Source organism: Pan paniscus, chromosome 9, assembly GCF_029289425.2.
Source record: "Pan paniscus chromosome 9, NHGRI_mPanPan1-v2.0_pri, whole genome shotgun sequence".
NCBI classification, from domain to species: domain Eukaryota; kingdom Metazoa; phylum Chordata; class Mammalia; order Primates; family Hominidae; genus Pan; species Pan paniscus.
In genome coordinates, this window is record NC_073258.2 from 104,885,826 (window position 1) to 104,909,597 (window position 23,772).

A 23,772-nucleotide genomic window follows, 5' to 3' on the forward strand; every position below is an offset into this window, starting at 1 on the left:
AAATGTTTAATGATTCCATTTTTCCTCTCCATGTTGCTGCTACCTTAGTTAGAAATAAACATAGTCTCAATATCACCCGGTTCAGACCAAAGGATATTAACTTTAGATAAACATATCACCCAAACATTGTCATAATACTTTTTTCCCAGGTCCTCATCTTGCTCAATTCCCTTAGAGCATAATATATAAACAAAATTATTTTACTGAAGTGAAAACCGAGGCAAATGTTTAAACTCTGATGTAAATAGAGATGGCTCAGTATCAGCAACAGATAATCAGTGTCCCCTGTGTGCCAAATAATGTCCTTATTACAGATTCCAAGCTGCAGGAAAATTAGAGTCTAAGTCTTTCAAGAATAAATTATAAACATCGTTAGAATCAGTGGTCTTTAGCTTACAATGCACTGTCCATAACTCAGTTGGCTGAAAGAAAGAACAGTTCCCTCTTGTACCTAGGCTCTTAGTCTTTTTTTTTTTTTTTTTTTTGACAGAGTCTAGCTCTGTTGCCAGGCTGGAGTGCAGTGGCGCAATCTCAGCTCCCTGCAACCTCTGCCTCCCAGGTTCAAGAAGTGATTCCCCTGCCTCAGCCTCCCGAGTAGCTAGGACTACAGGTGCAGGCCACCACAACTGGCTAATTTTTTTTTTTTTTTTTTTTGAGACAGAGTCTTGCTCTTGTCAACTAGGCTGAAGTGCAGTGGTGCAATCTCAGCTTACTGCAACCTCCACCTCCCGGGTTCAAGTGATTCTCCTGCCTCGGCCTCCTGCCTCAGCCTTCCGAGTAGCTGGGATTACAGGCACCTGCCACCACGCCTGCCTAATTTTTGTAGTTTTAGTAGAGACAGGGCTTCACCATGTTGGTCAGGCTGGTCTCAATCTCCTGGCCTCATGATCCACCCGCCTCAGTCTCCCAAAGTGCTGGGATTACAGGCATGAGCCACCGAGCCACCGTGCCCAACCAGTCCTATTTTTTATTCATCTTTTCAGTATATCTGACATGTCTAAAAAACAAAATCTATTTCTAAATTATCTTCTTACGATCACACAAAATCTAAAGTCAAGCGAATGTCCCACAGATTACTGTTTGCAAGCCAATTCCTTACATTTCCCTAAACAACTATTCGGAAAGATTTTAGGTTCAGGATGCCCAGAACAATTTCTGCAATATTTTCCCTCAAACATGAAGAAACCACTTCTGTTGAAGCGTTTGGTTCATGCCTTGGTGCTGTGCCGCAAGCAGATAAGTGTTAATTACTCGTTTTAAAAAGGCCTAGAGCATTTTCATTTGGCATAACTGGCAGAGAGGCCTAGACTAGTTTGTAATAATGTCCCATGATGTGACTTTTAACATACTCTGTGGCCAGTCATACTGAACAACTTATTATTCCCTAAATAAGCCATGACCTTTCACACCTTGCACTTGATCAGTGAAATCATACTTTTCCATTTGAAGGAAGCTGAAGGCTTTATATTCTTGGTGAAGTCTTCTCTGTCTTCCTTAGAATTAATCAGTTTTCTTCAATACTTCAATTTCATCATGCTAATAAATAGTTTCTTGACTATACACAAATGACTACAGTGAGTTCCTTTAATGCAGGGTTTATGTCTGGTTTCTCTCTGTGCCACCTGCAGCTACACAAGCCCTTGTGTATGGTGGTTGCTGAGTATATTCTTAGTTAAAATACACACACACAATTTTACTGACTCACAATTATAGTTAAACAAATAATTACAAGTTTATCTGTTTATTCTGCCTTACTGAAAGGTCTCCAGAGGTGAGAATTATGTAAACCAAGTGTCTATACATACCCTGTGGAGCTCAATACATCACTTTTTTTATTGAGTGCTTAACAATTTGCTTTTAAGCACTCAATTCATCCCTTCATTCTGAGAATTTTCATTACCTAGAATAACACAAAGGTTAAACTGATGGATACATAAACACACAACATAAAAGCTTCCTGGAATATAAGAGATACCATACTTTTTAAACATGACATACCAAAATTAAAATTCTTGAGTTTAGACTTCTTGTCTGGCTATTACAACTTGGGAGGAACTTTGCCTGAGTTAACAGATACCTCCTGGGAAGGCAGATGGCTCCAGCAAGGCAGGTAACTTTGGAAGGACTCGCAAGGAACAGTGAAGAAGAAGGCAAAGATCTTCTGAACCAACAAAGGTCAACTAGATCAGACTCGCGGATTCTTTAGGCTATAAGATATCAGAACAGCCAGATTATGTTCTCAGCTGGGTAAGCACTCTTAGAACTCACTGATCCAAAATTCTTCCCTCTATACCCAGGGAGGTTCTAATGGTGCACCTGTCCATTAGCTCCTCCACATAAGCATGAACAACAAAGTGGGATGGGGGAAAAAAAAAAACTACGGGAAAAAATCCATTGAGAAGGAAAACAAAAGAATTATACTGCTTTCATCTTTAAGGACCTCCAAAAGCTAAAGTTAGAAAGGTGAGACAAATTGCCTAATTAGAAAGTGATAAACATATGAATCGTAAGTGGTAAACTGGTAAATTATGAATCAGACACTGTCTTTAAACATGAAGCAGTCAATGAACTTCAGAGTCATCAGAGAGTATTTCATGAGGAGAATAGGTTTTGAACTGGATCCTGAAATATTGAAACAATTTGGATAGGTGATAAATATCAGGGTTCCTTTGGTAGTCAGAGAATTAATTTATACTGAATTTAGAACCACATGAATTAGGAAAAAGAAGAATCTAGAGTGTATCTTCTCTCTTCTGAGGAGCACACAGAGCTTGAACCCCTAGGAGGAGGCAGTTACTGCATTACCAGTGCTGAATTCTTAAAAATAACAGTGCTAAGAGCAATTAACAGGTGACCACACAGGCTTCATTTGCTATTTACAAAGGATTACACTATTGTTTTTTTTCATGTAGGTTTGATGTTGAAAATTCCAAGTTTATACATAGCAAAAAATTAATTGTAAGAATAAAATAATAGCATATAGTACTTTAATTGTATGGGCTAGAATTTAGAGTTTACCAACGCTAATACAAGAATTATATCAATTGATCTTGATCAGCCCTCATGGAAAGTTATGATATCCACTTTACAGGATGAGGAAGTGAGTATTGCCAAGTGTCTATGGTTGGTCAGCCAAGAAAAGCACCCAGACTTGAAATCGTCTGCATTTTCTGTCACAAGATGCAGCCTTCTTAACATTAAGAAAAAATTTACCAAAAGACTGCTTTAAATAAAAGCCTCCAAGCTACATGTCAAACATAATCAATTAGTCACAACAAATTGAACACTACTTATTGATAACATACTTAAGGAAGCACAAATTGTACAGATTCTATCGGTTGACCATTGCTCCCTAGATAAAGAGATTTGAGAGCCAGTTCCCTTGCCTCAAATCAAAATAGTATAGAGTAGAACATATAACTCTCTCTTACCCCTATCAATTAATGGAGATCAACAATTAGGAGCTATTGTCCCTATCAATCAAATCTATATCATAATTGTTATAAGAGTGATTACAGTGACCTCTCTTCCTCAAAAGACAGCAATGAAAGACAGAAAAGAAATATTAATTGTATTTTCTTTTTTTTTCTCAAAACAGTTTTCTTAGAATCATATTATGACAGCAACCACAATAAAAAGCTATGAATCTTACAGAAATAGATTTTCCAATTTTAACATTTGGATTTGTTTATTCCAAGCCTATACAAAACTTCCGACAAAAATTCAGCATATATAAGATCTCTTTTAGTGCTTGGTAAATGTTAAAAATGGATGTACAGGCGGGCACAGTGGCTCATGCCTATGATCCCCGCAACTTGGAAGGCTGAGGCAGGCAGATCACTTGAGGCCAGGAGTTCAAGACCAGCCTGGCCAACACAGTGATACCCTGTCTCTACCAAAAAAAAAAAAAATACAAAAAATCAGCCAGGTGTGGTGGTGGGTGCCTGTAGTCCCAGCTACTCAGGAGGCTGAGGCAGGAGAATCACTTGTACCCAAGAGGTGGAGGTTGCAGTGAGCCGACATCACACCACTGCATTCCAGCCTGAGTGACAGAGTGAGACCCTGTCTCAAACAAACAAACAAACAAACAAACAAACAAAAAAACAACATGTACAGCAGAACAAGGCACTGTGGAAAATTATGCCATTATTTGAAAAGAAACAGGCAATAATTTTTGAAAATATAATTTTTAAGAAACATTTTACTGCAATAGAGAAATATAGCAAAATGGAATAAATTACTCTTTCTTTTTGTGTCTCACATCTGAGGCAGGTCCAGCAGCTAAGTGCCTTCCCTCAATTCTGCCTGGAATGTGCCACATTATTGATCTCCTGGGTCTTTTCCAGGAGAAGTTCCAACAGATCCTGCAGTAGTCACGGTGCCTGTGATGAAGTTTCTACTATAGCTCTAAAACAGATGTAGCAACCTGGCCTGCAAACTCATTTCTCAAAAGCCCCCTATGCAAACTACGGAGTCTTAACACTGAAATCCTAAACCATTCCCAAGGGCCTCTAAGCCAGCTAAAACAGTGTGATTTACACAGCTATACAGCTGATGCCTTAGGTCTAAGAAGAAGCATGGTAAATTAAAATAGAGTCTCTGACAGTATTTGGCTAAAACCATGCTTGCTTACATGCGTATAGGCATACTATAGAAATAGTTTCACAAATGGCTTTTCTGTTGGACATATTTAAACATTAAAATCATGTTAGTAATTGGTTTTCCTTTCTTAAAAAAAAGAAATGTTTAATATTACAGAATCAGGAATTTTTTTTCTTTTATTTTATGGGACAGATACTATAAGGTCCCTAATTTGTATTTAAGGAAGGTATGCCCCCTTCGTTCAATACATTTCAGTCCTGCAGCCCTTCTCTCTACTTCTGCATTAACCAGATAGAGCTACTGGATCAGGAAAGACTTTACCCAATGTGACTGAGCTAAGAGCCTCTGGGGTATATATTCAAAAATTGATTTACATTGTATTAACTGCAGCAACAGTGTTCTTAGATATGGCACTGAGTATTTGCAGGGAAAGGCTGACAAGCTGTCTTTAATGAGTCAGTTTTCACAGCTTGCTGCAAAGGTTCCTTAACTATGCCCTTCAATGAGGCCTAAGTGAAGACTTACTCCTTAGGAATTAGGTTTTATGTACTTTTAGAACAGAGCCTACATTGTTCCTATAATAAATAATTATAATAGCCATTATATAACTAATGGCTTTATAATCTTGATTTTGACTTGTTCCAAAATCTACACCTCATTGCAAAAATGATCTAATGTTCAGGGACTTGTAAGTGTAACAGACCATGAGGATTGAGTAAGCTGTCAGAAATAACTACAGTCATATCTATCAGAATAGAAACAAATCTGGCTGGCAATAAAGGAGAAGCTGACATTATATAAACACCCCCAGCAAATGTTAAACAAACCTCATACATGTGCCTTTCTATACATTTTCTACACATGATCCCACGTAATTGTTACATCAGCCCTATGAAGTGAGGGTGACTATTTCTAGTTTAAAGACGAAGAAACTAAAGCTTTGAGAAAAAAAGGCCCCTAAGCCATGGCTCAGAGAGCAAGGTGATGTTCCTAAGATCACATAGCTAGTGTATATCAGTGCCAAAATCTGAACCTGTGGATATCTGACTCCAAAGACAAGGATTTTTCAGCTACATCATGTGGTCTCCCAATTTGTTCTGTAGCTTCTTCATATGCCTAAATTGGCTTATGATTACTGCTTACCAGGGAACAGCTATGTGTTCTGGGCTTATTAACTCATTAAATCCTCAGAAGAAATTCATGGAAGAGGTAATTTTATTATTCTTATTTTACAGAAGACAAAAGAAACGTGTCTGTGATCGCATCCAGCAGAACAACCGAGGACCCACTCCCTCACCCTCTGCGCTATCTCAAATCTCTACATACGACAATAGCAAAACAGACTGCAAATATGACCCACTGCTTTTACAATGTTAAAATCAACTGAAACGATATTCTGACAACAGCTTTTCTCACAGATTACTAGACATCTCTGCCAAAGGAAATTAAAACATGTCTCCAGAAAAAAATCAGGACTAATTCTGATCTTCTTGAAAGAAACTATTATATATTATATAGAGTCATATCATGGGCACGTGGATAAGTAATTATCATAATTTTGAGAAATATAAAGCCTCTTTTAAAAAAGGTGCACAAATGATGTGGCTTATCTGACATAGGAGTCAATGTGATGGACTTACATAAACAGAAGAAAATCAGTAGTGATTACCCAGAAGAAAATAGAATATGATCATCTTGGGATTTTCAACATTTGTCCTGCATGCTTATTCCATCTCATATTTTTATGATTGATCCAAGTAAAGAATGAGTCACTCCATAGGGGGGCTGAGAACATGCCAGGTCGAAGATTTTCCTGTGACATTAAACAATAGCTTAGAAAAAGCAAATAGATTCTACTACAAAATTATAAAGCAGCTAGAGTTTGCATGGTTCTTTTCCCACTCACTGAGTGACTCTTTTCACCACTTTGTGGTCCCCCAGCTCCTGGGTGCAGGCATTCATCTTGTTTTCAACTAGCTGAAACCTAAATGATTTTAAGTTTCACAAGCTAGCAGCCCTTCTAGGAGAATTTGATTTTTCACTGGGAATTCTGGATGGTTTCAAGATGAAAAGTTACATTTTACTGATCAAATTCTAGAGAAAAGTGATGGGGGGAGGTGATGGGAGATTTGAATCATCCTACATGGGGCAGCTCTGGAAGGGTCAGTGCACACACACACACACACGCACACACATACACACACACTATCACACCAATTGAGTGCTCTGTCTCTATTGAAAAGACACATTTTCCCCAGCTATGTGTTTTCAGATTGAATACCTTGGAGCCAAGGGGTTCCTCTAGGCCTACCCCTACAGTATAGAGAAAACTGAGTGGGCAAACTTCTGCTCCTCCTCGCTTGTCTTCAAACAGAACTTCTCTTCCTTTATTGGTTTGATTTATCAAAGTTCTGTGGAATAGTTCTCAAATGTGTACACTTCCCACAATTTCCTTCTAAGTTTGCTCTTTCCTCCCTCATACTTTTCAAACCCACTCACTCCCTCACTCCCTCACTTTTAGCCAATGACTCTAATTTTCTCTTTACTGAGAAAACAGAATCTATGCGGCTTTAACTCCCTCTTCAAATAACATCTCCAAAACACAGAATGTCATGGGCTCCACCCACCTTCTCCTTCTCCTTTCCTAACAAAGGCCATTCCCTCGCATGCTTCTGAATCCCACTCTTTGGCTTTGCAAGGTCTTTGATTTTCTGTTCATCCTCTCTCTTTCTGATCTAGTATCTCCAATCATTAAAAAAAAAAAATCCTCTTAACCTCACAACCTTCTCCAGCTATTGCCCAATATCTCAATTCCTTTTCAGAGAAAAAAGTCTTTAAAGACTTGCTTACATGTGCTGCCTGCCTTATCATTCCACATTCATTCTTCACCTGACTCTACTCTTGCTTCAGCCTCCGCCACTCCACCAACTTCTCTTATCTTAAACCTTAAACAATCTTCGTGTTGCTCCATCTGATTGAACATGCTTTGCCTCTTAAATTACCAGCCGTCTCAGCAGTGCTTGGCACAATAGCCACCTCTCTATCTTGATACCCTAGCTTTCGTGGCCATCGTATCAGCACATCTTCTTGATTTTCCTGCAGTCTTTCCTGGCCTCCTCCTACCCTCCTTCAGCAACAGCTGCTGGCCCTTCCTCCTCTAACTCGATCCTCAAAGTTGGAATTCCTTGGGGATCAATCCTGCCCCCAACCCCACTTCTTCTTTTCTCTTTGCATACAAGTCTCCACAGGTCTTCTCATCCATAAAATATAATTTATATGCCTCAAAATGCCAAAATGTATATCTGAGCATCAAAATCATATATCCAAAAACCTACTTGAGATGCAAGCATCTCAAACTTCACTTTTCTAAAATCAAACTCCCCACCTCCATCCTCAAAGTTTGTCTTCCTTTTCAGAAAATAGTATTATTATCTACCCAGCTGCCCAGGACAAAAAAAATTAGTGCTCAATCTTGAAGTACCCTTCATCTAATCATTTGACAAGTTCCATTCATTCTGTTATCTATAACTATACACGTATATACAAACACACATAGTCAGTTTTTTCTCCAACTGCCCTGCCAAAATGTTAGCCATGGCATCATCCCATACATTGACAAATGCAACAGTCTCCAAGCTAGTTTCCCCAAGCACTTTTTCTCCCTCCAACCCACATTGCCAAGTAAAATTCTTAAGACATGTATCAGGTCTTGATCCTCTCTTTTTTAAAAGCCTTGATGTCTTTCAACTCAATTCAAAGCAAAAACTCATAAAAATGCCCACAAAACTTTGCATGATGTGACCCCTGCTAGGTTTCCAACCCTGCTTCCAGTTCACGATGTAGCAATCACACTGGTCTCCTTCCAGTTACTCAAAGGCATCAAGATCTTTTCTGCCTAAACTTTTTTTTCCTGGTAGGTGCCTGTATATGGACGTATCTTCCCTTCTCTCTTACCTTATTCACCTCCACTTACCCTTCAGATCTCAGTTTAAATATTATATCTCAGATTCCTTCTCTGATCACCTACCAAACCTCAATTAGAATGCCCAGTATTCTTCCCTTATTGAAATATATTTATTTGTTTGTTTGTTTGTTCTCTCTTCACTCTTTAGTGTCACCCAACTAAACTATAATCTCCATAATGGAAAGAGTTTGACGTTTTTTTTTCAATACTGTATATGCAGCACTTAGCACAGTGCACACAATACACCTAAGAATTACATATAACTTAATAAACAAACAATATTTTGATTATTGAAAACCACTCATTCCACTGAAGTAGGCAGCTCTCTCAGCCCTAATCTGGGTTCCATAAGTAGGAGGCTGGAGGGAGACTAACAAGCTCCTGCTTTCAGTCACCACAAGACCCTGCCATCCACACCTAAAATTCTCCTCATAAAATCAGTTTCCTGTCACACAGTCCTTACTGTCTTAGAGACAAAAAAATGGTAAAAAGAAAATGAGAGAAGAAGGAGGAGGGAGGGAAAGGAAAGAGAAAGACTTATTTTTTGGAGATGAAGCACATTCGATATGTAAGAAGTATTCTTACCATTTTCCTTTAAGATTTAGTCTATAAAACATGCTCCATAGAAAAGTCTATCATCTCTGTAATGAACACTTGCGCATGCAATCTCCGTTACTGTTAGTGTTTGGAAAGGCCAAATATACAGCTCCAATCCTGAGAAGGATGCATCCTACAAACTCTAATATCCTATTTATCTTTTCATATATTTCACACTAGAAATGAAATCCCTCTTACTGATATATGAGGAGATAAAAATGTGAGTTAGCTATATTAGTTCTGAAGCAGATTATTCCACAGCCTGTACTTTGAAACAATAACTCACTCAATACTCCCCCAGTGGCAAGGAAGAATTAATACAATCTGCAGATGTGCCTAAACATATTCCCAAGGGAATTACTTAGGCACTTGGAGAATCTGGTATTAAGTTCTGAATCTCTTGTTATTATTGCAGTAAAATTTTCTGCAATGTCTTCATTGAAAGACATTAATTTTAATCTAAAAATATCAATTGAAGTTTATGAGCTGCAATTTTATTTTTCTCAAAGGAATTATTCAAGGATCCATATGTCCAATAGCTGTTTTATTTTCCTGCAAAAAAAAAAAAACTACAAAAAAGTAGCTCTCTTATGTATAGCTATTACAACATGGCTAACAATTATTTAGGTATTGGTCAAAATATTAGGAATTCTGGAAAAAAAACAGCAAATAGGAAGCATTGCATTCACTGTATAATTTAAAGCCAAGTATTAATGCAAAATAAGAGCTGTGTATGGTATATTTTATTCAACTCTTGATTTCATCCTAGAAGGAAGAAAGACAACGAACAAATTAGAATTATTAGTAATCCCCAAATTCCCTTTCTTCATTCAGCAAACATTTTTAGACTTCACTAAACACAAGGCACTCAGAGTGACAGAGGATGCACAGAAGATTTACAGGTTCCTTCATTCATTATGTAGTATACATACAATCATTCTAAGAGTATCTCTGTTACAGGTGTCTTATTACATAGGGGTTTCTGGAATAACTGACTAAGTTGCCTCATGAGTGGTCAATATTTGATAACTTGGACAACAAATCAGGGTATTATTTGTAACTAGGCACACAACTGTATAAAGGACTGGTGTAGAATGTAAATTTGAAAGAAGATATCAATGGTACAATTTTATCCAATGGTGTAAAGCTCCTTCTCCAAAGGGTATAAAACTGAAGTTGTGCTAAGGAGTAGTGATGTGGCCAGACTGGTTACAAGGAGATGGATTATATGGTTAGGCCTTGAATAATCACAAATTCACTTATGTGAGGTCACTATTTATTACCTCTTATCTCAACACAGCTTTTCATACTAAATAGTTTTATTCTTCAACAAGTCAGGCCTTATAGTACTTCTGGACATTATCACTCCACGACTGTTGAAAGAGAGAGTAAACGAGGTCAAGAGGTTTGCCCCAGACCTCTGCACGAATCCCCAGACCTTAGCAAGAGCTGCACACTCAACAGGGCAGTTGCTATTTTGCGCAGTGCTAACATGATAAACTCACATGCTTTCAAAATCAAGTAATAAGAATAGCAGGCCATGCACTCTACCAAACACTTCATATGTATTGGGACATTTATTAGGGTGTTCATATATCGATAGATTTTAGACCACAGAAATTACAAAGAAAATTTTATTTTTTCCAAGAAGCATGATTTGTCACATATACAAGGATTTCCAATCCTTTACAACGCAGTAGTCAGATATGAGCATTTTCATACTAACTAGAAACTGAACCTTTATATTCCTCTGTTCTTAAGGTTCATCTGTGACAAGGAAATAATAGCACCTACCAGTTGGGGTTGCTGATAAAAGAACATGAGCATCTAGAACAATGCCTGACATACATGAGGTGCTCCGTAAGTGGTTAGGATCCAGCCCTCAAATGGTTCCCAGATGCTAATGTTATACAGAGATTATATTGACACTTTAAGAGATAATAATAACTTATATTTGTAGTATATGAATTGCCTTCTGCAGTTGTGCTAAGTGCTTTACACAGATTTTTCTAACAATCCCCGCACCAACTCTATGAAGAAGATGCAGCTGTTATCCTCCTTTTACAAATGAAGAAATGGAGGCTTAGTGGTAATAATTAATCTGTCCAACTACTTAACAAATGGGCTTTGACATGTCCTGTCAGTCTGAATCCTGTTTTCACTTTAAACGCCAACTATACTGCTTCCCTTAAGCACAAATCATTTTTAGTGGGGCCTAAATTTTAATTCTACGGCAAATTTCAGATACTTAAAATGGTTGTTCTATTACCTTAAGAGGAAAACTGCAACTGTCCTCTCCAAAAGCCCTGAATACTTTGAATAAAAATCACTTTCAATCATTAGAAAAGAGGATTTCCTCCGTGAAATGCCACAACAAATAGTACTTTGCCTGAAAACATTTCAATAATTGTTGAGATGGGTTCTCAACTTCTACATGAAAACAGGCCATTTCAATCATATAATTTGTTTGAACTTGTAACAAATATGAAAGTATCCACATGGTGCCTACTATGTGTATGACTCAGGGCGAGGCATTTATTTGGTGAGAGAAAGGCAAAGATTAGACACCACAGCTACCCTGGTTCAACCCTCCTACCTATTTGCTGGGCTTGAGGCTCTGTAAGATGCCAAGAAACCTGGGCTTTCCAGAATAGATGAAAGCAAAAGGAAGAAGAGGAAGAGAAATACAAGGTGTCTGTGGTAAGGGGGATGTTTGCTTTACTTTACATTTGTAGTTGCTCCCATAAGAAGTATTTGCTAATCCAAAGCAGGCTAAGAGGTTTCAAATCATATATAGAGAGGGGAAATATTTTCCTTCTGTTTTTCTTTTTTTTTTGAGACAGGGTCTCCCTCTGTCACCCAGGCCATACAGCAGTGCTGCAATTATGGCACAATGCATGCAGCCTCAACCTCCCAGCCTCAAGTGATCCTCCTGCCTCAGCCTCCTGAGTAGCTTGGACCACAGGTATGTGCTGCCATGCCCAGCTAATTTTTAATTTTTAATTTTTTTTGTAGGGATGGGGTCTGGCTATGTTGCACAGGCTGGTCTCAAATTTCTTGGCTTAAGTGATATTACCACCTCGGTCTCCCAAAGTGTGAGTCACTACATCTAGCCTCTTCTGTTTTTCTTATTTGTATTCGCTAAATACAAAAAGGAAGAAAAATGCACAATGTTATACAGAACTGGGCAAGCCACAAAAAATACAAACTCTGTTCAGGGAGATCCTTGCCTTATCTTTGAGAAGGTAGGTGAAACTTCTTATATACATTGAGCAGGTTTTAAAAATCACCTTCTTAGTTAAAGCAGCAGGAAGACACTAACAATGAAATAAAAGAATAATATCTAACATTCACTGACTGCTTTCTCAGAGCCAGTTCTCATGATAACACTAGGAGGCGAATGTGTTAGTATGTTTATTTCACAGAAGAGACTGAGAAGGAGCTCTATCAATTTGAGCAAGCACTACCCAGCTAATCATCAGCAGAGCCAAAATTTGAATCCAGGCAGTCTTGACAGTAGGAAGGACCAGCATTGTGTTTTAGTTATGCAGTGCTCTAAAAATTTGTCCTTCATAATAAAAGTTTCAAAGTTTAGATATCTATCCTAAATAATTTCTAGTTTTTCCCAATAAATTACTAAATTACTGTTATGATGAAATATGAACATTTTCCTGTTGGGTGAGGTGGTTCACACTTGTAATCCCAGCATTTTGGGAGGACAAGGCAGGCGGATCGTTTGAGCCCAGTAGTACTAGACCAGCCTGGGCAACATGGTGAAATGCTGTCTCTACAAAAAATTAGCCAGGTGTGGTGGCACATGCCTGTAGTCCTAGCTACTCTGGAGGCTAAGGTGGGAGAATCACTTGATCCTAGGAGGCAGAGGTGGCAGTGAGCCCAGATTGCACCACTACACTGCAGCCTGGGCAACAGAGTGAAAACTGTTTCAAAAACAATAATAATAATAATAAATCAAACCAAAAAAATGGAATATATCTCATCTTCCTGCCTTGAAAAAAACTCAAATTGCTTCATTTACTATTCTAAAATTTTGGTTAAATCAAATTAAATCTTTATAATTATTAAAAAATGAAACTATTTGCAATTCTAGTATTTAATACTTATCCAATTGCTAATATAGATATCACCCTTCGTGCATGTTATGTCTAAGCTCGTACATGCATTTTTAAGAATAACACGGATTGCTTTAATCTGCAAAATGCTAATGGGTATATTTTGAATACCACACTAGTTCATTAATACCTCTCAACCCACAAATTGGAACATAAAGAGAAGCCAGAAAATACATGTTCACAATTAATGAAGAGCAATTTTTTTTTAATGCAAAAGTCGACTACATGCATGATGCCTAACAAAAAGGAATGGAAGGGTTAATCTTTTCCCTTAAGCATTTCCACCACTTGAATCCTCAGGAGCACTGTCCCTTTGCCAGAGGCAGCCCACACACCTCTGGTCATTGAACCTTTGCCAGAGGCAGCCTACACACCTCTGGTCATTGAAATGTGGATGCCCTGAAGAAGAATCAAATAGACGCAATAAAAAATGATAAAGGGGATATCACCACCAATCCCACAGAAATACAAACTACCATCAGAGAACACTATAAACACCTCTACGCAAATAAACTAGAAAATCTAGAAGAAATGGATAAATTACTCGATACATACACCCTCCCAAGACTAAATCAGGAAGAAGTTGAATCTCTGAATAGAACAATAACAGGCTCTGAAATTGAGGCAATAATTAATAGCTTACCAACCAAAAAAAGTCCAGGACCAGATGGATTCACAGCTGAATTCTACCAGAGGTACAAGGAGCAGCTGGTACCATTCCTTCTGAAACTATTCCAATCAATAGAAAAAGAGGGAATCCTCCCTAACTCATTTTATGAGGCCAGCATCATCCTGATACCAAAGCCTGGCAGAGACACAACAAAAAAAGAGAATCTTAGACCAATATCCCTGATGAACATCGATGCAAAAATCCTCAATAAAATACTGGCAAACCGAATCCAGCAGCACAACAAAAAGCTTATCCACCATGATCAAGTGGGCTTCATCCCTGGGATGCAAGGCTGGTTCAACATACGCAAATCAATAAACATTATCCAGCATATAAACACAACCAATGACAAAAACCACATGATTATCTCAATACATGCAGAAAAGGCTTTTGACAAAATTCAACAAACCTTCATGCTAAAAACTCTCAATAAATTAGGTATCGATGGGATGTATCTCAAAATAATAAGAGCTATCTATGACAAACCCACAGCCAATATCATACTGAATGGGCAAAAACTGGAAGCATTCCCTTTGAAAACTGGCACAAGACAGGGATGTCCTCTCTCACCACTCCTATTCAACATAGTGTCGGAAGTTCTGGCCAGGGAAATCAGGCAGGAGAAGGAAATAAAGGGTATTCAATTAGGAAAAGAGGAAGTCAAATTGTCCCTCTTTGCAGATGACATGATTGTATATCTAGAAAACCCCACTGTCTCACCCCAAAATCTCCTCAAGCTGATAGGCAACCTCAGGAAAGTCTCAGGATGCAAAAATCAATGTGCAAAAATCACAAGCATTTTTACACACCAATAATAGACACAGAGAGCCAAATCATGAGTGAACTTCCATTGACAATTGCTTCAAAGAGAATAAAATACCTAGGAATCCAACTTACAAGGGACGTGAAGGACCTCTTCAAGGAGAACTACAAACCACTGCTCAATGAAATAAAAGAGGATACAAACAAATGGAAGAATCGATATCATGAAAATGGCCATACTGCCCAAGGTAATTTATAGATTCAGTGCCATCCCCATCAAGCTACCAATGACTTTCTTCACAGAATTGGAAAAAACTACTTTAAAGTTCATATGGAAGCAAAAAAGAGCCCTCATCGCCAAATCAATCCTAAGCCAAAAGAACAAAGCTGGGGGCAGCATGCTACCTGACTTCAAACTATACTACAAGGCTACAGTAACCAAAACAGCATGGTACTGGTACCAAAACAGAGATATAGACCAATGGAACAGAACAGAGCCCTCAGAAATAATGCCGTGTATCTACAACTATCTGATCTTTGACAAACCTGAGAAAAACAAGAAATAGGGAAAGGATTCCCTATTTAATAAATGGTCCTGGGAAAACTGGCTAGCCATATGTAGAAAACTGAAACTGGATCCCTTCCTTACACCTTATACAAAAATTAATTCAAGATGGATTAAAGACTTAAATGTTAGACCTAAAACCATAAAAACCCTAGAAGAAAACCTAGGCAATACCATTCAGGACATAGGCATGGGCAAGGACTTCATGTCTAAAACACCAAAAGCAATGGCAACAAAAGCCAAAACTGACAAATGGGATCTAATTAAACTAAAGAGCTTCTGCATGGCAAAAGAAACTACCATAAGAGAGAACAGGCAACCTACAGAATGGGAAAACATTTTTGCAATCTACTCATCTGACAAAGGGCTAATATCTACAATTAACTCAAACAAATTTACAAGAAAAAAAACAAACAACCCCATCAAAAAGTGGGCAAAGGATATGAACAGACACTTCTCAAAAGAAGACATTTATGCAGCCAAAAAACACATGAAAATATGCTCATCATCACTGGCTATCAGAGAAATGCAAATCAAAACCACAATGAAATACCATCTCACACCAGTTAGAATGGTGATCATTAAAAAGTCAGGAAACAACAGGTGCTGGAGAGGATGTGGAGAAATAGGAACACTTTTACACTGTTGGTGGGACTGTAAACTAGTTCAACCATTGTGGAAGTCAGTGTGGCGATTCCTCAAGGATCTAGAACTAGAAATACCATTTGACCCAGCCATTCCATTACTGGGTATATACCCAAAGGATTATAAATCATGCTGCTATAAAGACACATGCACACGTATGTTTATTGCAGCACTATTCACAACAGCAAAGACTTGGAACCAAGCCAAATGTCCATCAGTGATAGACTGGATTAAGAAAATGTGGCACATGTACACCATGGAATACTATGCAGCCATAAAAAAGGATGATTTCATGTCCTTTGTAGGGACATGGATGAAGCTGGAAACCATCATGCTCAGCAAACTATTGCAAGGACAAAAAACCAAACACTGTGTGTTCTCAGTCATAGGTGGGAAATGAACAATGAGAATGGACACAGGAAGGGGAACATCACACACTGGGGCCTGTTGTGGGGTTGGGGGAGGGGGGAGGGATAGCATTAGGAGATATACCTAATGTTAAATGACGAGTTAATGGGGACAGCACACCAACAAGGCACATGTATACATATGTAACAAACCTGCACATTGTGCACATGTACCCTACACTACAAAGCTTCAAATCCCTATTCCCCCATATATTGGTCACATGGCCACAAACAAGTCACTTACCATTTCTGTGACTTAGTTTTCCCCATTTGTAAAGTGGCAATACTAATAATTTCCACCTCATAGAGTTGTTTTATGATGATTAAATGAGTTAATACGTGAAGTACTGAGGTGAGTTCTGGCTTACTACAAGGGCTATCTAAATGTTACCTTTTTATTTTTATAAGTATAACCAAAATCTCTTGTATGTTTTTTCCTCAGTCTCCTCTGTATGTCCATTATAACCCTATTTGTGTGTATCCACTTATACCTAAATCTTTCACCTGAACATATTTCTTTCCCCTTCTCAATGAGCAAAATATTCAAATAAAAACAGACAATTATGTGTGTGTATATATATATATATGTGAATATATGCTTATATCTAAATATATATGGAAGGATCTACCCAATATTGTGAAAATATTACATGCACACATATACAGTCATAAACTGCATAACAACCATTTGGTCAAGGATGGATGTCATACAGGATTGTGGCCCCATCAAATTATATTGGAGCTGAAAATATCCTATTGCCTAAAGATACTGCAGCCATCCTAACATCATAGTGCAATGCATTACTTACATGTTTGTGGTGAAGCTGGTGTAAGCAAACTTACTCTACTGCCAGTCATAAAAAAAGTATAGCACATACAATGGGGTGCATTACATAGTACTTGATAATAATTATAAATGACTATGTAACTGGTTTACTTATTTACTATATTATCATTATTTTAGAGTGTATTCCTTCTACTTATATTTTTTTTAAAGTTAACTGTAAAACAGCCTTAGGCAGGTCCTTCAAGGGGTATTCCAGAAAAAGATACGGAGATGACAGCTCTATGAGTGTTAGGGCCCCAAAGACCTTCCAGTGCAACAAGATGCAGAGGTGGAAGACACTGAATATTGATGATCCTGACCCTGTGCAGGCCTAAGCTAATATGTTCAATTGTGTCTTAGTTTTTAACAAAAAATAAATAAAAATGAAAGAAAAATTTAAAAATAGAAATAAAGCATATAGAATGAGGATCTAAAAAAGGAAATATTTTTGTACAGCTGTATAATGTGTTTGTGTTTTAAGCTATTTTAAGTTATTGCAAAAGGGTCAAAAAGTTTAAAAGATGACAAAAAGTTAGCATCAGCTAATTTTGATTTGTTATTGAAGTAAAAATATTTTTATAAATTTAGTATAGGCTAAGTGTACAGTGTTTATAAAGTCTATATAGTGTACAGTAATGTTCTAGACCTTCACTTTCACTTACCAATCACTTACTGACACCCAGGGCAACTTCCAGTCCTGCAAACTCTGCTCATGGTAAGTGTCTAATACAGGGGTAACCATTGTATATCTTTTACAATATATTTTTATTATACCTCTCCTATGTTTAGATACACAAATACATAACATTGTGTTACAACTGCCCACAGTATTTAGTAGAATAACTTGCTGTACAGGTTTGTAGCCTAGGACCAAAGCTACAAACCATCTATAGCTTAGGCATGTAGTAGGCTGCACCATCTAAGTTTGTGTGAGTAAATTCTATTATGTTCACACAATGACGAAACCACCTAATATTCTCACCGAGAAAATGCCTATATTTCTGACAACGTATCCCCATTGTTGAGTGATTCATGATTGTACACAGAAACTTCTCTGAAGAAGATTCTAAGTCTCTGAATACTACCTATCACCAGAAACAGGTGGTAATATTCACAACTACCTTGTGAAACAGCTGTTTGTTACCTCAAACACTGATACCATATGCAAATTTACACATATCTATGGGAACGCTACATAGGAGAACTCTTATTTTTCACCAATAAGGACTTTGTTCTTGTTGCTCACCATGTATACCAGCATCATAAAAGATGAAATGAAATGCAAATAGGTAACATTTAAGTGAAACTTATGTGCCACTGTGTTAAGCACTTTACAGACATTACTCATATAAGTAACCCCATTAATGGGGGATCCGTGATTATCATTTCACAGAATGAGGAGACAGATGAAGATCACCCAGACAGTAACTTGCCCAGGATCACACAGAGGTAACAGCTGGTATGGTTTTGACCTCAGGTCTCTGATTGGAATCTTCTGCTCCATTTGTAGCTGAGCAAGAAGGAGGGAAGAGCTAAAATTATGCCCCAAAATTCCAGTCTTTATTATAGTACACACAGTTCATTGTATCATGTTTTGTTAACAACTAGTGTTCTCAAATTACACGAACTAACCAAGTCGCAGGCACAAATAAAATGCCTGCTAGATAAAGTCACCTCACTTAGATGAAGGCATTAAAGTTGAGAGCAAACTATGGAGAAAAAAAAAATAAACCATGTTTACATGGGTAAGAAAAAGCATTTGGTCAGTTATTTATCTAACTCACATAAGACTAAAAGAAAAAAGGATATTTGTATCTCCAATTATTTAAACCGTCTGGTTGTATATGCTTTCATATTTTCCAAACGCTTATTCAGCTTTACGTGACATTTTTCTCGGTGTGGAGTTAGTAATATTCTGTATAGAGGTGATGGCTCATGTAGTTCAGCTGTGAAAGCCATAATTTCCAAAATGACAGTAGGAAAATAATGTCTCATGGAGATAAAGGAAACTGACAATAAAAATGGAAGAAGTACAAAAACTGCCATGTAAAATAATTCCTGGAAATTTTTGAAAGTTTTGCTGGAAAACTTTTTTTGAAAGTTTTGCTGGAAAAGACTACATACTTCTCCAAAAGAAAAGTAAACTTCTAGGTGTTATGTGTAAGTAGATATTAGTATTATCATGAATTATGAAGAAAAACCACTTGCATTTGAGACAGGTCTACAAAGAAATCCAGAATGGCATGTGTAGTTGTCCAAATAAGCATAGTGTTTACAAAAGAGTTACTTTAGAAGTATTGTTAAATCTTCATTTAAAAAAATTAAACCAGCACCACAGGGAGTTTAGGTAATACATATATTAGAAACTTATATTTCTGAACTGAGGAGCAGAGTAAATCATTGGTAGATGACTTAAAAGAATTCTAACCATAATTAATAAACTATGTAATCTCAAACCTCCATGCAGGACAGTTGTAAACAAGATGAGGTAATTCCAATTTTCAGCACTCTGGCAGTATTTGTTTGCAAAATTCCTCATGAACCCACTAATTGATAGCATATGTTCACATTTTTTTAGCTCTGAGGAATGATAACAACCACAAAGAAGTATAGCCAAACTAATACCATAAGACATAGTTAATTTTTTCAGAGACAAGATTACTACCTGTGCATCAGCATAACTTCCAAACAGTGATAGCAAAAACTTCTGTTTGTGTTTCTAAAAATAGGCATCATTGATATTAACACTGATCCTATGCCAAAACCATCTTGGGCGAGATGCTGGAACTGACGCACAAAGACAAAAAGTCCACATTCATTCAATTATTCAGAAAGCACAGATTGCCCATTCTGTGCAAGGAACTTTGTTGTATACAGGAAGCTAAACAAAGACTATTAGTTCCAGGCCTTTAGAAAACTTGAAGACTAGCAGTAGAGATGAAGCAAGTCCTCCTCATTAGAAATTACGGTGGCCAGAATTCCATATGATCCTCAGTGACCCACGCCTTTGTATGATGCCTTTTTTTTTTTTTCAAGTCAGAATCTCACTCTGTTGCCCAGGTTGGAGTGCCGTGGCATGATCTCGGCTCATTGCAACCTCTGCTTCCCGAGTTCAAGCAATTTGCCCACCTTAGCCTCGCAAGTAGCTGGGACTACAGGTGTGTGCCACCACGCCTGGCTAATTTTTGTGTTTTCAGTAGAGATGGGGGTTTCACCATGTTGCCCAGGCTGGTCTTAAACTCCTGACCTCAAGTGATCCTTCTGCCTCAGGCTCCCAAAGTGCTGGGATTAGAGGCGTGAGCTACCACGCCCGGCCAATGCCCTCTTCTGAATGTAGGCAGGACTCTGAAGATGAGACCACTTCCATGATTAGAATATAAAATGTGACAAAGGTTAAAAAACATTGTGATGTAATTAAAGTCCCTAATCAATTGAGTTTGAGTTCATCAGAAGGGAGATTATCCCCAAAGAGACCGAATCACATGTGCCCTTTAAAAGAGGGTCGATCTATAGGTAATAAACAAGAAGCATCAAGGATACTCTCTTGTTAGTCTTAAAGAAGCAAACTGCCATGTTAGAGAGGAGGTTATATGGCACGCGATGCTGGATGACCTCTGAGAGCTGAGGACCTCATCCTGTAACCACAAAGAACTGAATCCAACAAACAGTGAGCTTAAAAGAGGACTTCAAGCCACAGATGGTGGCAGCTCCTGCTGACACCTTCATCAGAATTTGAGTAGAAGACCCCCTAAATTGTGCCTGGATTTCTGAGTCACCAAATCTGTGAGATAATAAATGTGTTGTTTTAAGCTGGTAAATTTGTGATATTAATATTTCTTAAAAACAGTAAATGAATACAAAAGTCAGTGTAAACTAAAATTCCATAGTAGAGATGAAGTCCTGTGAATTTTAGGGAGAATATGACACTGTTTTTCACCAATAACAAAATTCACTACTAGTGGAGTAAAGAACTCTGGAGTAAGACTTAGAGCTGTGTGACTTTTGGCAAGTAATTCAACCTCTTTTTGCCTCAGTTTCTTCACATACAAAATGGGAATGATTTTATTATTTGTGAGGGTTCAGTGAAAGAATACATTTCTAATGCTCAGTTCAGTTGCTGTCACATGGTAAGCTCCATATAATATTATTATTAATGTCATTGCTATTGCTAACATAATTACTACCATCATTAATTTAACTAAGAGAAACATGTCCGTATCATCAGCTACATACATAATGCTTTGCCTAGGCTGAAAAATAAATAAATAAATAAGATAGAAATATTAAATGGACTTACAGAGATTGCAGATGATTGCGAGTTTGCAATCAACAAGGCTTTTAAATCATTCACTCATTTTAAAAGACCCCTTCAAATAGTTTTCATTACAATGCCCAGGGCAGGTAATTCAAAGAAAGAGGTCTTGGTGCTTAAGATAAGACACCAAAAGCAATAGCAACAAAAGCCAAAATTGAAAAATGGGATCTAATTAAACTAAAGAGCTTCTGCACAGCAAAAGAAACTACCATCAGAGTGAATAGGCAACCTACAGAATGGGAAAACATTTTTGCAATCTACTCATCTGACAAAAGGCTAATATCCAGAATCTACAAAGAACTCAAACAAATTTATAAGAAAAAAAAAACCCATCAAAAAGTGGGCGAAGGATATGAACAGACACTTCTCAAAAGAAGACATTTATGCAGCCAAAAGACACATGAAAAAGTGCTCATCATCACTGGCTATCAGAGAAATGCAAATCAAAACCACAATGAGATACCATCTCACACCAGTTAGAATGGCGATCATTAAAAAGTCAGGAAACAACAGGTGCTGGAGAGGATGTGGAGAAATAGGAACACTTTTACACTGTTGGTGGGACTGTAAACTAGTTCAACCACTGTAGAAGACAGTGTGGTGATTCCTCAAGGATCTAGAACTAGAAATACCATTTGACCCAACCATTCCATTACTGGGTATATACCCAAAGGATTATAAATCATGCTGCTATAAAGGCACATGCACACGTGTGTTTATTGCAGCACTATTCACAACAGCAAAGACTTGGAACCAACCCAAATGTCCATCGATGATAGACTGGATTAAGAAAATGTAGCACATATACACCATGGAATACTATGCAGCTATAAGAAAGGATGAGTTCATGTCCTTTGTAGGGACATGGATGAAGCTGGAAAACATCATTCTCAGCAAACTATTGCAAGAACAAAAAAGCAAACACCGCATGTTCTCACTCACAGGTGGGAATTGAACAATGAGAACACTTGGACACAGGAAGGGGGACATCACACATCGGGGCCTGTTGTGGGGTGGAGGGAGGGGGAGGGATAGCATTAGGAGATATACCTAATGTAAATGACGAATTAATGGGTGCAGCACACCAACATGGCACATGTATACATATGTAACAAACCTGCACGATGTGCACATGCACCCTAGAACTTAAAGTATAATCAAAAAAAAAGAATGCATAACTAACATCATGTAGTACAAAGAACACAAGTGAAAGTTTAGAAAAATCAGGCTTGAGCCCTGTGTCAGACACCCACTTGCTGTGTGATTCGAGATGTTTCTTTACTTTTCTAAGCCTCAGTCTCTTCATCCATAAGTTAGGCACAATAATAGATACTTCATCGGGTTACTGAAGTGATCAAATGAGATGATGTGACCCTTGGACCATATTTTCCCATCAATAAATGCTATTGATGTATGCTAAAACAAAGTCTTTTTGGATCAAAATTTAGCAACATCTATTAAATTTTAATACTGTACGTAGGCTTTATCTCATCATTTTACTTCTAGGTGTATCTGTTAGAGATACTGCAATATTTGCACAAAGAATATACAAGAATATTTGTTGCAATTTGTAATAATGAAAGACTGGAATCCCCTAATGTCCATACACATGACAATGTCAAAATAAATTAGAATAGTCCATGCTGTGAACTATTAGCTACTAATTAAAATTAATGAGTTATGGTTATATAGAAAGCCATGGAGAACTATCTAAGCTACATCATTAAGTTAAAAAAAAAAAGAATGTTGCAAAGTAGTCCATTTGGTGTGGCCTTATTTTCAATATAGCAGAGTGCAGAGGTTAATAGAGTGTGCTCTGGATCCAGACTGCCTGGTATTCTGTGCTCAGTGCACCTCTCATCACCTTGAGCAGGTCATTTATTTTTCCTGGCCTTAACTTTCTCATTGGTAAGAGTGGCATAATAACAGCTCCTATCACATTATCAAACGAGCTAACCATATTGAGTGCTTAGAAAAAAATCTCAGGAATATTACAAGTGTTAGCTATCAATTTAATTAAAAATAAAGCATTATGAACCAAGATAAGATGATTCACTTACATATAAAATACATGTTTTCATAAATACAAAGAAGAAAGTATGGAGATTTTCATGAACTGTGAGATTTGGTAACCTCTGAGCAAGAAAGTGGGATTAGAAAGCTGGGGAAGTTGATTCTCACTTTGAATTGTTAGAAGTGCTGCCAATGAGGCTCTTTCTATACATTATTTGTACAAATAAAAATGCAATTGATGGTTTAAAAATTAAAAAAATTAAATTAAAGAATTGA

At 37.5% G+C, this 23,772-nt stretch overlaps 2 protein-coding genes across 3 annotated transcripts in view; one reads left to right on the forward strand and one right to left on the reverse strand.

The window, feature by feature from the left end:
• Positions 1 to 6,064, forward strand: part of DDI1 (DNA damage inducible 1 homolog 1) — a 77,236-nt gene extending 71,172 nt beyond the window's left edge. Inside the window, exon 3 of the transcript XR_010113489.1 lies at positions 5,838 to 6,064. The gene's annotated coding sequence lies outside the window, so the exon portion shown is untranslated. The remainder of the gene's footprint in view (positions 1 to 5,837) is intronic.
• The window catches only part of PDGFD (platelet derived growth factor D), a 257,644-nt gene that overhangs the window by 180,141 nt on the left and 53,731 nt on the right, over positions 1 to 23,772 (reverse strand). The window lies entirely within an intron of this gene.